Here is a 15,877-nt window from a genome sequence, read left to right on the forward strand (position 1 = left end):
GAGATTCCCCTGTATAGAGCAGAAAGAAAGAGGAGAAAAATAAATCCCAAACTTTGGGCTTATCTCCTGGCTGGCTCACTAAAATATGTACCAGTGGAGGGTGTCCAGGTTCTTGGCGTTTTTAACAAAGAATTGGACAATACACACAAACAAAGCAAGGAAAGAATGAAGCAACAAAAGCAGAGATTTATTGAAAATGAAAGCACACTTCACAGGATGGGACTGGGTCTAAGCAAGCAGCTCAAGGGCCTAGTTACGGAATTCTCTGGGGTTTAAATACCCTCTAGAGGTTTCCATTGGTTACTTGGTATACGCCCTATGTCAATGAAGAGGATGAAGTAAGTTACAAAGTCATTTACTCTGTGTATGCCCCCTATGTAAATAAAGAGGATATTTCCTGTCATAGCTGACTTAGTCTTAGAGAGTTGGAGTTTTTCCATTTAATTTAGTTCTAGGAATTCCTTAGATTCCCTGCCCCCAGTCCCTATTCTCCTGCCTCACCTTGAAACTAGATGTTGAAAAAGAAAAGAAACTTTTTATCTGAGGAATATGAGCCCCTTTAAATTATCAAGCCCAGAGAGGCAATGAAATATGACAGTAGTCACATCTCACTCTCTGTTTGAGATAAGTAATCACCTCTTGAAGTCACTTGCTATGTGGGTTCTAGACTGACAGATGCCAAGTAGCCATAAATTAACCTAACGATGCCATATTCTGGACACCATAACTCATACCTTGTAGTTCAACAATGTATAGCTAATTACTAATCAATGTTATTTCTGTAAACCAATGAGATTCCTATCAAACAACTTTGTATCAACCCACTCTTTGTTTCCTTTTGCCTTTAAAATCCTACTTGTAACAAAGCCCAAACAGAGTACTTCCCAGTGTTTCCTGGGCAGCAGTCCTCAACCTTGGCCCAAATAGACTCTCTACTTGTACTAATTTTGCTTGAGTTTATTTCTTTAGGTCAACAATGTGACCATAGGTCTGAGTTCTCATCAGTAGAATTTGGGCAGAAATAATGAGTACAAGTCTATTGCTTAAGAGACAGTTCCTGGCCCTGGATGATTCCTCCTTCTCCTGTTCCACTGGCTAGAATGAAAATGACTACAGTGACCTTGGAATTCTCATATTAAACATGGCAGATCTGTCAGAAGCCTGGATCACTGTCTGACTATGTGGAAACCTAGAAGCCTCAGGTTACAATGTGACATGACAGAAACAGACTTCTTTGTTTTTTAAGCCTCTAAATTTGATGGAGCCTTTTTGTTACAGCAGCTAGGCCTACCTTAACTACTACGACAGTTGGTACCATGAAAGTGGAGCACTACTATAACAAAAACCTAAATTTTATAGCACTTGCTTAATTCTCAGGCAGTGAGTGATGAAATAGTGTGAGCCAGAGAAGCTGGGAACCTCAAGACAACTGGTAAAACTGTTACCTATATTATTTAATAACTTAGAATACAGACCACATGCCTACCAGTAGCTCTCCGGTAAGATCCTGAATGCTAACTGGTAGTGGTTTAGCAAGGTATTACAAGAAAGAGATAAGCTCAGGCAAGAATTGGTCAGTTTGCAAACAGAAACGAAAGAGAATACAGAGAATCTTTATATTAAAAGCCTGATGGGATTGGAATATCTAATTGTTTCTGGACCCAAGAGATAAGCCTCTTATTCAAAGTTTATTTCAATACGTAAGCAAAATATTTATGGGGAAAAAAAAGAAAACAAAGTTCATTAGGCTGGTGCAAACGTAATCACGGTTTTTGCATTGTTGAAATTTGCCATTTGATATTGGAATACATTCTTAAATAAATGTGGTTATGTTACACATCATTTTAAGGCACTTTTTTTGCTTTTTTTGGTAATGACTTACTGCTTGCTGTTTATTTAATATTTATTTTAGACTATGAAAATGATGTTAGACAAAAAGCAAATTTGAGCAATTTTATTCAAATGGGTCATAAAGTAGTGGAGACAACTCACAACATCAACAACGCATTTGGCCTAGGAACTGCTAAGGAATGTACAGTGCAGTGGTGGTTCAAGAAGTTTTGCAAAGGAGACAAGAGCCTTGAAGATGAGGAACATAGTCACCAGCTATTGGAAGTTGACAACAACAAATTGAGAGCAATCATTGAAGCCGATCCTCTTACAACTACACAAGAAGTTGCCGAAGAACTCAACATCGACCATTCTATGGTCGTTTGGCATTTGAAACAAATTGGAAAGGTGAAAAAGCTCAATAAGTGAGTGCCTCATAAGCTGAGTGAAAAAAAGATTGTCGTTGTGAAATGTCATCTTCTCTTATTCTATGCAACAACAATGAACCAGTTCTTGACCCGATTGTGATGTGCGACAAAAAGTGGATTTTATATGACAACCAGTGATGACAGCTCAGTGGTTGGACCAAAAAGAAGCTTCAAAGCACTTCCCAAAGCCAAACTTGCACCAAAAAAAGCTCGTGGTCCCTGTTTGGTGGTCTGCCGCTGGTCTGATCCACTACAGCTTTCTGAATCCTGGCGAAACGATTACATCTGAGAAGTATGCTCAGCAAGTTGAGGAGATGGACTGAAAACTGCAATGCCTGCAGCTGGCATTGGTCAACAGAAAGGGCCCAATTCTTCTCCACAACAACACCCAACTGCACATCACACAACCAATGCTTCAAAAGTTGAATGAATTGGGCTATGAAGTTTTGCCTCATCTGCCATATTCACCTGACCTCTCACCAACCGACTGCTACTTCTTCAAGCATCTCAACAACTTTTGGCAGGGAAAATGCTTCCACAACCAGCAGGATGCAGAAAATGCTTTCCAAGAGTTTGTCAGATCCCGAAGCATGGATTTTTATGCTACAGGAATAAACAAACTTCTTTCTCGTTGGCAAAATGTGTTGATTGTAATGGTTCTTATTTTGATGAACAAAAATGTGTTTGAGCCTAGTTATAATGATTTAAAATTCATGGTCCGAAACCACAATTACGTTTGCATCAACCTAATATTTCAAGACTCATTGAAACCTCCATGTCAAGCTTAAGACAGACAATGGATCCAGCACTGAGGTAAGAATCAGATTATGATAATCACCCCTCCCCCCACAGAGTCTATTGTTTCAGATCGCATCAAGTTAGCTGCCTTTAATAAGAGATGAGAGTCATGGAAACAATAAGGAAGCAAAGAATAAAGCAGATCTAAGAATTATGTCCAGGAATTTACTTTGATTGTGGATCCTGCCATATAAAAGTGACTGGAAGCAAACTAAATGGACACCTACTTTCATATTTCATCAATTTTAAGACACACTTTTTTTACATTTTAACATTCTAGAAAACAGGAGTATTTTACAAGTGATGGTGAATTACAATCCCTGTTCGTCAAACATCTGTCCTGATGTATTTGTTGAAACATACAGGAATTTAGCCATAGCAATTCATATTGTCATCACTTAAGTTGAATTATATGTACTGTTGGCTGGGCACAGTGGCTCTCACCTGTAATCCCAGCACTTTGGGAGGCCGAGGCGGGTGGCTCACTTGAGGTCAGGAGTTTGAGACCAGCCTGGCCCACATGGTGAAACCCCATCTCTTCTAAAAATACAAAAATTAACCGGGTGTGGTGGCACACAACCTGTAGTCCCAGCTACTCGGGAGGCTGAGGCAGGAGAATCACTTGAACCTGGGAGGCAGAGGTTGCAGTGAGCCAAGACTGCATCACTGCACTCCAGCCTGGGCGCCAGAGTGAGACTCTGTCTCAAAAAAAAAAAAAAAAAAAAAAAAATATATGTACTGTTGACACAATACATGTTCAGTTGCCATTTTAAATATTTTCAAAAATATTACACCATCATTTCGCATTGAAATGAAAATGTACTGTATTTGCAAAAAGGAGCAGAACAGCAAGGCATGAATTTTATATTAGTGACAGTTCATATTTTCTCAGTAGGATCAAGAAAGTGTCAGCATCAAAACTTGCAAAGTAAGTACCAATGGCTGGGGAAATCACAGAGACAATAGTGGAACATTATTAATTCAGCACTGCCAACTCTACATGGCACAGAGGATGGTAATATTTAAGAAAACTTGGAATAGCAAGGACTGAGTTGTGAAAATCATACAGCTCCCAAGAAGGTTATTTCCTCAACTCCTTCTTCATATGTAATGATGGGGAATAATGGACAAAGAAGAACATCCCAGAGAGCAAAGCCAGGCTCCCCAGAGGATAGTGGTCAAGATAATTTTTTTTTCCATCAGCAGAATCCAGGACAGTCAGATAATCTGGTCAAGGAATTTAATCTACTGTCAGGGCTGGGAATCTTTGCATTTCCTGCTAAGTGGGCTTAACAATCACTATGGACCAATGACTACTAGTGTTTCTAATTCTTCTTTTTCCAAATAGGACTTTCCTTATGGTTATCCTATCCCACATCACCACTGGATATCGGGGAGGGAGGGAACAAATAACTAGTCTTTAAGTTTGTAGATCTACGGACCACGAGGAGAGCCACACTCACTAAAACCCAGTCTCCCTTCTTCCATAACAACAGAGTTGTAGCTCAGATGTGGCTGCCCAGCCTGCAACTATAATTCCCAGCCTCCGTTGCAGTAAAGCCATGGTTATGTGACAAAGATTTCTCCAAGAGAATGTGAGCGGAAGTGATATAGCAACTTGAGCTTCCCTTGCTTAAGAGAAATTCCCTAGCCCTGGGATTCTGCTCTTTCTTTCTGCTGTCTAGAATAGTAACCACTAGAGTGATCTTAGAAGCCACATGTTGAGGATGAACCAGTCTGAAAGTTGAAACCATTACATAAGAGATTGAAACTGCTGTTGCAAAATTATAACTGAGAAAATTATTACAATAAAAGAGATCTGACCTAACCAACTCCATCTTGCTTCTAACCTCCAAGCTGTCCTTGCTGATTCCTGTGCGTAGGCCAATCTAACTTTGGGCGGAACTTATAGTTTAACTTTGATACAAAGATGGTAACAGTCCTTTTCCAAAACAAACCACCTTCCTACCTGGGGACTAGACTGCCTTCATAGGACTAACAAATTAGTCACAAGATTAGAAATTATGGTTTAGAAGTCATGCAGCCGGAGGCTACAAGATTCTGACCCTCCCTAAATTGCTCCTGGGGTTAACATCACTATTGTAAAACCTAAGATCAGTGCTTCAGATATTTTGCAGACCCTGCACTTAATTGATCAGCTGGCACCACCCAGATTGATAAACTGGCTCATCTGATCTTGTGGCCCCCACCCAGGAACTGACTCAGCACAAGGGGACAGCTTTGACTCCCTAAGATTTCATCTCCGACCCAACCAATCAGCACTCCCAACTCACTGGCCCCTACCTACCAAATTGTCCTTAAAAACCCTGATCCCCAGCCAGGTGCAGTGGCTCATGTCTGTAATCCCAGCACTTTGGGAGGCTGAGGCAGGCAGATCTCTTGAGCCCAGGAGTTTGAGACCAGCCTGGGCAACATGGTGAAACCCTGTCTCTGCAAAAAATACAAACACTAGCCGGGCATAGTGGTGCACACCTGTAGTCCAAGCTATTCAGGAGGCTGAGGCGGGAGGATAGCTTGAGCCTGGGAGGTAGAGGTTGCTGTGAGCTGAGATCGCACCACTGCACTCCTGCCTGGACGACAGAGTAAGACTCTGTCCCTGTCTCAAAAACAACAACAAAAAGCCTAATCCCCACTGATTTGAGTACTAAGAAAACTTCAATCTCCCATACAGCTGGCTCTGTATGAATTAAACTTTCCTGCAATTCCCATGTCTTGATAAATTGGCCGTGTCTAGGCAGTGGACAAGGAGAACCTAATGGGCTCTGTATAAAGTAAAGTAGAGGTTCCTCTTCAGAGACTTTCCTCCCCATTTAATTAGGAATAAATAGTAACTTCTCTTAGAAGCAAAATTTATTCAAAGACCTCTGCTAACATTCTTAAATATCTGCTAACCGTGGTAAAGAAATCAATATACTTTATGTTCTTAGCTCCCACAATTTAGCCTAAGTATTTGCCCTGGCATGCTTATACTGGTCCAAGCAAGCATTAGGTCATAGCCTGTTCCTCTTCCTTATTTGAAGGTGTTTTTACTTTTCTCAGCATTCCACAAGTTACTTCCTCCTTCCTTTGTTCTCCTCTGCCTTTGCCTCTTTTAAAAAGTTCTAAGTTGCTAGCCAATTGGGACAAATAGAGTGTAAGGTCCCGTTCCAGCCAATGGAAACCGGACACAGCAGTAGGGTGGACGCGTCAGGTTATAAATGTTTGGTGTACTCTCGTGGCAAAACTGCTGGCAAGTGTACGCTTTCTGCAAGAAGTAAAAATGGCCTTGCTGAGAAAATTAAATTTATGTTCAAGTGCTATTTCTTTACAGCACCGGGGAACAAGCATTTCAAAAAGACTCCTTAGGCCCATCCTGGGACTATATTAACTTCTTTATTCTTTAAACTACTAAATGTTGGGGACCTCTTTGTTATAACATGTAGCCTTTCACCATAACTAACATACATAATTAGCAACTGTTTAAAGTTATAATGAAAAATATGAGAAAACTTCCAAATGTGCGAAAAGGTAAATAGTTTGTTTAAAAATGCTTTTTTCTTTTAAGGAGTCATAAACGAAAAAAGTTTAGACTCCTAGAATAGTTTACACTTGATTGTCTATACTTCTTCACCTTCTAGTCACTCACCAACCTGTTGTACCTTGCTCCCTCCCTCTCCAGAAAGAGAAGATGCAGATTCCAAAGAGGTTGAGATATCAATCACTTGCTCTGCCCAGAGCAACCTCTAGATATATCCATTGCCTTCTCTGCCCATAGTCCCTTCTAAGGGAACCTACCCCACCTTCAGCTCCTATTGAGACAGCTTCCTATTTTGTTCCATATGACCTAGTGTGCCCCCTTCCCTACCACCAATCATGATGATAGCAGACTTGGCCAGGGTGGGCACCTGACCAATGAGTGACAGTCAATCCATAGGTAGACCAGGAACCTATGATGTAGCCTGGCCCAAAAGCCAAACTGGCTTTATCATATTACCTCTCTTGGGTATCTGAATTGGAAAACATGAAACAGATGGCAAAGGAAGCTAAAGATGAGCACATGTTTAGAGAAAGGCCATGAATTACTGCTGGGACCATTAAGGGTCAGAACAAACTCAGATTACAAAGAAGCATAAACTGTGAATTGGCAAAAGCTAGGAGTTAGAGCTATGCAGAAAAGAAGAAAGGAGTAAACCAGAGAAGGCATTCTGTTTCATGCCAGTTATTTTTATTTTTTTCAGTATTGTTGGGTTTTTTTGTTTTGTTTTGTTTTGTTTTGAGACAGAGTCTTGCTCTGTCACCCAGGCTGGAGTGTAGTGGTGGGATCTTGGCTCACTGCAACCTCTGCCTCCCAGATTCAAGTGATTCTTCTGGCTCAGCCTCCCAAGTAGCTGGGATTACAGGTGTGTGCCAACACACCTGGCTAATTTTTGTATTTTTAGTAGATACAGGGTTTTGCCATGTTGGCCAGGCTGGACTCAAACTCCTGACCTCAGGTGATCTGCCCGCCTCAGCCTCCCAAAGTGCTGGGGTTACAGGTGTGAGCCTCCACACCCAGCCACAAGCCGGTTATTTTTAAAAACCTTCAACTGCAAATATATGGGAATTCTGGATAAATATAACAAATATCCCTTAAAATGCATAGCTGAGGTGAAATAACTAAATGTGAGGGGAGACAGGACAAAAAGAAAGTTGAAACCAAGCTGGAAAACTTGCATTCATATTTTGGCTGCCCTGGGGTAAAAGCAAGCAAGAAGCAATGCAGAGATGAGAGATAAAAGGTCCCTCACTGAAAGGATGAATTATTATTCTACTCACCAGCAAGGGACATGATGAAGATACTTGTGAATATAAGCTAGACAATTTTTGCCCTTCCTCCTGCAAGTAGAACCTACATCAGTTGGGGAACACAGATGAACAGGGTCTCCAATGTGGCCTTCTGAGCAGGTGATACACCTTAGAGTTCTGGGTTCTGTCTGAATAATTGAGTCTGGTCCTCATTTTTGGAGAGCTTGACTGAAGGGCAGTCAGTCCAGCCTATTCTATTTGTCCACACCACCAGCATGAGGGCATGTGTCACCTCATGGAATGATCGAGAGATAGCTATAAGAATGGGATTGGGGAAGACATCTGAAGATGCTGACAGATGGTTTGTGTGAAAGTTTGTCAGCTCTTCCACTGTTTCTGATAGACTTCTCAGTAGGGCAAAGGACAATGGTGACCAAATTGTAGTTAAAGCTGTCTAGCAGAGGACAGCAGACATAGAAGTCAGTTTAATTTAAAGTGTACAAGCAAAACAGTTATGGAGAGCCACACCAGGGAATTTTTCCTTCAAGAGGAAGGCTCCAGGGGTGACTCTAAAAGGTGAAAGATCATTGATGTTCCTCCCTCCCCTGTTCGCCTTGGCATCTGGGATGTTTCCTCCCCAGGCACTGGCATTGTTGTTCTCCCTCCACCTCCATAAAATTGGTGTGGCCTATTCCAGCAGTTATAACTTCACCTTTTCCCAATCATCCATTACGCATATCCAGACCTTTTGTCCACAAAGGTCAGATGCAAGAGGGACAAGGATATTTTAATAAAACCTATAGAGACCCATTATGTTCCCCCACTTTGGCCCTCCCATGTGGGTCATTGTAAGGTGGGGGGCCAGTGAGCAGTGTACTCAACCAAGTGGTCATTATCCTTATGATCTAGATGATGGCAGTCCAGCAAGAGAATCCAGATGGCTGAACTAGAATTAAGTTTCAATACTCTAGGTCCATTTTGAGCTGAGCTGCCATACAGAGAGTAAACCAACCAGGCTGGCTTGGGTTTCCCTTAAGGGAAAGAAAGAAGCAGCATGCCTAGAAATGATTACAAAAGTATTGAATTTTCAAAATAAATCTCTATAAACCCCACCCCTTTGTCCTGGTCATTACTTAGGCAATAGCTGAGAAGGGACAGTTTTTTTTTTCTGGGGACAACTGCGTTCAATGACAAATTGCCTTATTAAGGCATGTAGACCAGGAGGAGGTGAGGGAAGTAGAGTCAGAAATCTTTTTTTTTTTTTTTTTTTGAGATGGAGTCTCGCTCTGTTGCCAGGCTGGAGTGCAGTGGTGTGATCTCATGATCTCGGCTCACTGCAATCTCTGCCTCCCAGGTTCAAGCAATTCTCCTGCCTCAGCCTCCCGAGTAGCCGAGATTATAGGCGTGTGCCACCATACCCAGCTAATTTTTTTGTATTTTTAGTAGAGACGGGGTTTCGCCATGTTGGCTAGGATGGTCTCGATCTCCTGACCTTGTGATCCACCCGCCACAGCCTCCCAAAGTGCTGGGATTACAGGCGTGAGTCACCGTGCCCGGCCAGAAATCTTTTAAAGTAGATTTTGGAGGAGGTTGGTCAGACTCCACAATACCAGATGCCTTTGGATGGTAGGGAGCATGGAAGGTCCATTGAATACCTTGACAATCAGCCCATTGTGTGTGGCTTTTGCAATAAAAGGGGCATTATTGTCAGCCTGCAAATGGTCTGGGAAGCTGATCACATGACATAGATTAGTTTCAAGGGTCACAGTGATCTGTTTGGACTCTGCTGATCAGACTGGAACAGCAGCACAGTAACCTGAAAAAGTGTCAACAGCAGTGAGGCCCTGCTGATAGGCCCAAGAGGGGATCAAAGGTCCAATGTGGTGCAGTCTATCTTGCAGGAGCAGTGCCCCGTGCAATGTGGGCTCCTTCGCTATGAGACAGGAGTCCCAAGTCTGGTATGCCACGATAGCCTCGGCATCAGAAACATAAAGTCCTTCATTTTGTGCCCAGTTTATGAGGGTGGCTGTCTTGCCATGTCTAATCCAGGCAGCAATGGTGGTAATCTGGGCAGTGCAGGTTTGATTAGCAGCTTGCTTGGTCTCATCAGAGAACAGGCCTTTCCATGGACATCTACATGAGTGACCCAGATGGTCTGATCAGCCAGCCATGATTTGTTTCCACAGTACATGGCCCCAGAGAAAGATGTCTTTAAACTCTCAGGCTATCATTTTCCATGTGGCAAACCAAACAAATAGGCCATCGGCAATAGTCAAGAAGTCAGTAAAACCATAACAAGGTTCATCAAAGGAAGTATTGGTTGGAGCTATGAGAATGGCCTTGACTTCTGCCCATTAAGTGGAGCCACATTCATTTTTGCTTCTGCATAGCTGGTGGTGAGGTCGAATAGCTGCAGCATTCCAGTAGACACTATTGGGTTTCAGTTTAGTTGAACCATCAGTGAACCAGGCCCAGGCATTAGAGAAACTTCTGTGAATCAACGGTCCCATGGAGTCAGTGGTTTTGCTTCAGGCAACCAAGTGGGGGATAATTGAATGGGGATAACTGTTACTTTTTCATTTAAGTCAAGATGCCGCTTGGACCAGGTCAGCTGCTTTCTTGAATACATTTCCTTTTGACAAGGGAAGCTTATTGGGCCCATTCCAACCTGTTAGTCACTGAGTTTGAGTTAACCCACCCCAAAATGGGGATATAAGGCTGGAGAGTCACAAGGCCTCCATGAGGCAGGTGTTCAGTTTTGACAAGAGCCGTAGCAAGCTAATAGCTGGTTTTCAAAAGGGTTGTTTCTAGTAACCATATCAGGGAGACAACTAGTCCCAAACCGCAAGGGGTATTTCTGGGTGGAAGCTGCCTCCCTTTGTCAGAGACTTCAATCAGCAAAATCATCTGCCATGATCATTAAGTTTATAGCACCCTAAAGGTAGAGAGCATGCCACAGCTTGCAGGACAGCTTCAAACACAATTTATTGGTTTAAGCCCCACTCAAAGGATGCTGATTTGGCAGGTTCACTGATATAAAGACCAAGTAGCATGACTGAGTGAGGCACATACTGTTTCTAATACTCTAAGAGTCCAATAAGGTACTGGACTTCCTTTTTGATTTAGGGGACCAAAGAGATAGCAGTTTTTCCATGACCACCACAGGGATTGAGTGTTATAAATCCATCCACATAGTTCCAAGAAATTTTGCTTGGTAAGCCAACAAGCCACCACCTGTATAGTGAAAGCTTCGGACATCAAAAGGTAGAAGAACTCATGCTAAATCCTGACTCACCCACAGGTGACAAATGGCAGGAGAACTTAGGTACCCCTAGGGGAATGCCTATAAACATATATTGGAGGCCTTGCTACATGAATGTGAACTGATATTGATCCTCAAGTGTCAGTGAGAAGGTGCTGGTAAAAGTCTAAGACAGCAAATCAGGTGTTATCAGCCTGTGTAATGGATTAATTTGCAGTTGCAATATCTGGAACTGCCATGGCTATGAAAGCAACAACAGATCAGTCAGCAATAATCTACTCTAAGCCTTCACCACCTGCTTCACTGGCCATACAGGGTTATTATATTGAGATAATGCCTTACTTTCCACCTCTGATGCCTTTAAGTCCTTAATCAAGGCTATGATTTCCCTTTCTTTTCCTGGGGTTCTTTAGCTTCTGTTGGACCATCAGGGAGGAGACAGAGAGGTGGGCTGAGAAGCAATGTATACCTCCCATAAACATTTCTCTATATGCCACTCTTCTGAATCCTGAAAATCTCCCCTCACCCAACCCTGGCACTTATGGGATGGCGATACAATACATCAATTCCTACTGTACATTCAGATGCAGAAGTAACAACCACAGTACATTGAATTGGCCCAATGGATCCTACCCACAAGTTAGATTTCCTTCTTCACTGTGAACCCTGCCTAAGCACCATTAGCTGGATCTGAGGGCTTTTGCCTTCCCCAGGTCTGGGTAGGATAGTGACTTGAGCAGGATAGTGACTTGAGCACCTGTGTTCAACAGAGCCATAGCAGTTTGAATTCCTCACTTTCCCCAAATTCCCCTTGGATGCGTAGATATGGTTTTCAATTTTCTTTAGGGTCAGGAAAATCTTGGCCCCACCTCTAATAATCTTTATTTTTAAAGTAGCTGAGTTTGGGGTAGAGGAGGGGGGAGGGATCAGGGACATGGAGGGAGAGAGTGGCTCTAAGCTGTTAAATAAAAAACTTTGCATTTAGGGAGTGTGGCAGAAGCTTATGGCACAACCAAAAAAACTTTCAGTGTTTTTTCCTACTCACACTTTATACTGACTGAGTAGAGATCCTGATGGTTGACACTATCAATTTCAGCTTTGGAGACCCCTTCACTCAGTCATAGCTGCATGTTTTCTAGCTGAAGCTATTGGGTTTGTGACCCCTAGCTGACTTGACCCAGGCTTGCACAGCAGCAACCTTCTTTGAGAATTCCACTTTAATTCAGGGCCTCTGCTGCCCCATCACCAAGATAACATCTCTTATGTTCTCATCTGGTTTCACACAAGGGAAGTTTTCCAGGGCAGCAGCATCTACCTAGGTTTGATTGGGTCAGCTTCTCATTCTCCAGTGGGTCACCTTTGCCAGCATTGTAAACCCAAATTCAAGGCAGTGAGAGCCTGAATATTACTCAATGCCTCATCTATGGTTTCCCATAGGAGTTTGTCTGTCTCAGGGAAATCTCCCTGAAAGGTCCACAGCTCCCTTATTGCAGCCAGGCTCTATGGCAAAAAAAAAAAAAAAAAAAAAAAAAAAAACCTTCTACTGTTTTCTCCTAGTGGATCTAAGGCAGACATGATGGACCACAGGAGGGGCTGAGCCATAAGACCCAGTTTACATTGCCATTCTTCCTTGACAAGCATTACTAGCCCCACTTCCTCATCTCCCAAGTGAACCAGCCAAACTCCTAATGATGTGCCTGGTTTCTGCCCATAGTGGTCATGAATTTCCCTCCTTCCACACATCTCTGCAATTGTTGTCTAAAAGAGGGCAGAATCTTTTATGTGCACCAGACAATACCTAGTACTAGTTGTTACAGTGGGGCAGACCTGAGGCTAACTCCAAATTGTTCAGGAAGTTCTACACCAGCAGGAGAGTTAGCAAGAACCAGGGCACCATTTGAGCAGGGGTCTTTGAACCTGCTTCCTGGTACTCAGCCTGCATCCACCTCTTCAATCCCCATCATGAACAGGCAATAAAGTGAAGAACTATTTATGGCCTAGTTGACCAGATAATTTGGTCAACATATTTCAGCGACTTTCTTCAAATTTCTTTTCTTTTTTTTTTTTGAAACAGGGTCTCGCTCTGTTGCCCAGGCTGGAGTGCAGTGGCGCGCTCTTGGCTCACTGCAGCCTCGACTTCCCAGGCTTGAGCGATTCTCCCACCTCAGCCTCCCGAGTAGCTGGGACCACAGGCACATGTCACCATGCCCAGCTAATTTTTGTATTTTTCGTAGAGACGGGGTTTTGCCATGTTGCCCAGGCTGGTCTCAAACTCCTGAGCTCAAGCAATCTGCTTGCCTTGGCCTCACAAATTGCTGGGATTACAGGTGTGAGCCACCATGCCCGGCCCTCAAATTTCATTAAATTTACCCACAATATCCTCATCCTTCTCCTTCTAGAAAGCCATGTCTCTGTCAGTATCCCGCCCTCCTCACTAAAGCTGTCAAGAACTATAAAAGGTCTGAGATTTTGTCCTACTCAACAAGCTAACAAGTCAGCCCACCACAGTTTCATGGAATCTGGTAGAAAACATGACACTCAGAGATGGACAGTGTTTTACTGTAGAAAGGCCAGTCACCAGATATCAACATTTTGGCACCAGTTTCTTGAGCCCCGATTATGTAGGGGAACTCCTCTGTGCTGGTGCCCTGAAAACTGTGCATATATCCTCATAGGCCATGTAAGCAAAGCTCAACTGCAAGCCAATCCATGCTGTGGCAGAAGGCCCTGTGATCCTCCCCAAGCATGAGAGGATAGGCAGTCTTGTGAGGAGCTGCCATACCGCCATTTCTCACTTGCCTTTCTATTGTTTTTTTCACAGTAGCAAGAACATTTATTATAAAAATAGGTGGATAAAATAAGTGTGCTTTAACTTCTGGATATATGACATGCTATTGTGATGCAGTTTTTCAGTGCAGACACGTGGCTCTGCAATGATGGGGATGGGCCCCCTAGTGTGATGTGCAGCCACAATACTCCATTTGACAAACCTCCTGGTTCAAGGCAGAGAGGAGACACCTTATTCTATAGAACAGGATGGGGCTTCCACCCTGGGGACCATACAAGTGGCTCCCACAGGCAGCCACCCCTTTCTGGCAAGCTGTGGCATACCCAGGTGCAGGCTGGGGGAGGGGCTGGCACACCAGCCCCAGATTGCTCTGGCTTCAGCCTGATGGAGACACAAGACTAGGACCTCCCTCTGCCAGATGTTCCTGACCCCATCTCCACCTCCAGCCTCTAGCCTCGCTGGGAGTTCCCTGTGACCCAGCCTGTTCCATAGCCAAAGGGGGACCAAAGTGAACGATCACAGTGCCCCACACCTATTCTAGAGGCCTTGGATCTCAGTAGAGCTTAATCCATGGCATCTGAGAGCACCCACCCTGTCCCTGAGAGCAGCTGTGCCGGGCCAGGGGGCCACAAGGGCATGGGTGGAATCTTGGTCACTGGCAGCACTCAGCCACGTGCCTGAGGAGCTCTTCACCTTGTTCCTCACTGAAGCACTGCAGGCAGTGAGGGCACTGAAGGTCCCCCTCTCTGGGTTGCGCCAGGATGCCCGCCCTCTGCAGGGGGTTCCAACTGCGTGGGACCCAGTCCCAGGCCTCCAGCCACCGGGCACCATAAGCTCCACTGCATCGGTGGCCAAGTACTTGGCAGTTTTGCTCCCAGCGTGAATCCAGCAGCCGTCTGGCTCCTGAGAATCCTGTCTCCAGGACACCTGGTGCAGCAAAGAGGTGACCTTTTCCTCCAGTTCCTGAATCCCACCTTGAGCCTGTTCCCGATCTGTCCTTTCTGACATGAAGTCATCCTTGTAAGCGAGAATCTGCTGTTCCAGTATCTGCACCCATTCCAGTGCAGCATCCCGGGCCGTCCTAGAACCTGCCAGCTTCTACTTCAATTCTGCACAGTCGTTTATTTTCTCTTCCAACTGTCTCTTGAGCCGGGAGATCTCCTTCCTCATCAGCTCGGGCTCATGGGGGGTCTGCAGCCCCCTGAGCTGTGCATGGAGTCCCCTCATGTATTCGTCCATGCTGGCATCGTATATCTGCCACTTGGCATTGAGGTCTTCAACATGAGTCACCTTCTGTTTTAACAGTCGATTTTCTTCCTCAGTAACACTCTGGACAGAGGTGTCCCTACCTGTATGTTCTGACTTTCAGGACTTCTCTCCCCCACGTTCCTTTGTGCATGCTGTCGTTCATCCAGACACTTGGCCAGATGCTGACACATGTGGGCAGTGGAGGTCAGCGTCCTCCGCAGCTGGTGGGTCTCATTGGCCAAGGAGCGGCACAGAACGTCACTGGTGGGGCGGGCCGGTTCCCCCTCCGCCATGCTCCTCCGCATCAGGACGACTTCCTTCTCTCGCTCGTGCTGTGGCTGGCTCAGCAGCTGCTGCATCTCCCTCTCTTTCGCTTCTAGTCGCTTAGTAAGCCTCTCAATTTCCTGGCGCATCTGGGCCTCCGCGGCGCCGTTCTCCTGCCGCTGCAGCTGCTCCCGGAAGAGCGCCACCTGCTCCAGCAGCGCGTCCACCAGGGACGGCGCAGTGTCCCCCTCCAGCGCGGCCAGCCGGGCACGGAGGAGGCACGCGATGAGGGAGTCGCGGGCGGCCAGCTGGTTCTGCAGGCGCCGCTGCCGCTACCCGACCTGGTAGTACAGGCCGCAGAGCTCTGCAGCTGCGCGCGGGGGCCCCCTCCCGGCCGCCCGACCCCGGGTCCCCGCACGTGACTGTGGGCCTGCCTGGGAGGCCGCACTGCCGCCGGCAACTTCAGTGCCCGAG

The 15,877-nt window shown here is 44.9% G+C and overlaps 1 pseudogene; it reads right to left on the reverse strand.

Annotated features, from left to right (window-relative positions):
* Nucleotides 1-14,502: 14,502 nt before the first annotated feature.
* On the reverse strand, nucleotides 14,503-15,552 carry LOC134760904 (TNFAIP3-interacting protein 2-like; annotated as a pseudogene).
* Between the last annotated feature and the right edge of the window lie 325 nt (nucleotides 15,553-15,877).

Source organism: Pongo abelii, chromosome X (genome assembly GCF_028885655.2).
Source record: "Pongo abelii isolate AG06213 chromosome X, NHGRI_mPonAbe1-v2.0_pri, whole genome shotgun sequence".
NCBI lineage: Eukaryota > Metazoa > Chordata > Mammalia > Primates > Hominidae > Pongo > Pongo abelii.